Here is a 1,669-nt window from a genome sequence, read left to right on the forward strand (position 1 = left end):
GCGCAGTTCCCGGGTCCGTGAGAAAGAAGGGGGCACTTTTCGTTCCTTCGCCTCGGAGGCGCGTCCAGGCGTGTGGACGCGCTTTGTCTGGCGGCGAGAGGAGCAGGGGCCCCGCAGACCCCGCACACTGGGAGCTAACACCTTTCGGGTGTTCAAAGTCTCAGAGTGGCAGAAGGTCGTTTGGAAACGCCCGGACCATCTGTACAGCGAGGTGGGGTGGGTGGGAAGTTTACTGGGGCCAGTGAGATGAACTTTAAACACCTCCCAAACGACTCGTTTCTCAGCCTTTGGACCTGATCCATGGCGAGGTCTCACCTCCCTAATGCCTTTTGGGAAAAAGGCGGAATTTTGGAAACAAACCCCCCCCCCCACCCCCAATAAACCTTTTTGGACATTCTCCTCCCCCTGCGGGAGTGGCCGTGATCATATTTCTTCCTGGCATTCCTGGATTATCAACCGATCAGCACTTTTCGAGAAACCCCGGGAATACTTGAATCAAAGGAATGATTACATTCTTAGAAGGGCCTCATCTCTTTGGAAGGGCCCAGGTTCGGTCAGAGACCTCCAGACCCATCGCCCTCAAATAAAGCAGAAGCCGCGGGAGACCCAGCCTCGGTGTTGGGGCCCAGGCTTTGGTCATGAGTCTGGGCTACAGGCAAGCCCGAGGTCCCGCTGAGAGTCATCACATTCGCTGCCTGCTCCTACCAGGCGGCCAATCAACATTTTTGGACCAAATGAATAAAAGGAGCAAAAAGCACTGCCTGGTGTCCTCGCCTTGCCTTCAGGTCTCACCTTCCATTCTTGGGCCCATCTGCTAAAGCTGACCCTAAACTCGCCTCTTCAGCTACCAGAGTATCTTTTTTCTTGGAGGGGAGTGAGAGTGGAGAGAGAAGGGGAAGATCCCTATGGGTCCTTCTGACTTAAGGACCCTGCCACCAGCAGCTGAAGGAATACAGTGGGAGGTGCAGGGGGGAAAGAATTGGGGGCTCCTCTTGGCTTCTCTGCCCACACTTCCTTTCAGGTGGGGCTATGGGACTGAGGAGGTTTTCTCTGATCCCTCCTCTCCCCTCCTCCCTCCCAAAAAAGGCAGGTGTCAAGAGTTCTTAGGCCCTATCTCCCCCCCACCTCCCACCTGCTGCCCTGCAGGGACTTCTTTGATTGTTAGGGCAGGTACAGGCTGTCTTCCCAAATTCCTCAAGTGCAGAAACTGCCTCCTCCTTCTCTGGACCCCCACCCCCAAGCCTGGCACAGAGCTGAACCTGGCCATGCCCAGTAAATCTTTTCAGGCTTATTAGTAAGTGCTCGTCCAGGGAAGGCACATTTAGACTCGCTTACCTCATAGTCCATTTCCCACTCTTTGTGTCTATAATTAACCTGTCAGCCCGCTCCACTTCTGAATTTGTATATGACATGCAGCCTTTTTTTAAGGAGTGGAAGATCTCTTGGTGATCTGTTAAAAGGGCAGTTACCACCTGGCATTTTAACTGCTTTCAAAAGTTAACGTAGGTGGCACTGTGTAGGAATGACAAAATATGGGTTGGAAAGCAAGTGTAAATTCATTAGTTTGTACTTTCACGTATTAATGAATTCATTTATTTATTATCACATGTTTAATCAGCACGTTCCAGAAACTGCAAAGCCCTGGCGGGGGGGGGGGGCCAGAAAAGGG

Source organism: Myotis brandtii, unplaced genomic scaffold, assembly GCF_000412655.1.
Source record: "Myotis brandtii unplaced genomic scaffold, ASM41265v1 scaffold902, whole genome shotgun sequence".
Taxonomy (NCBI): domain Eukaryota; kingdom Metazoa; phylum Chordata; class Mammalia; order Chiroptera; family Vespertilionidae; genus Myotis; species Myotis brandtii.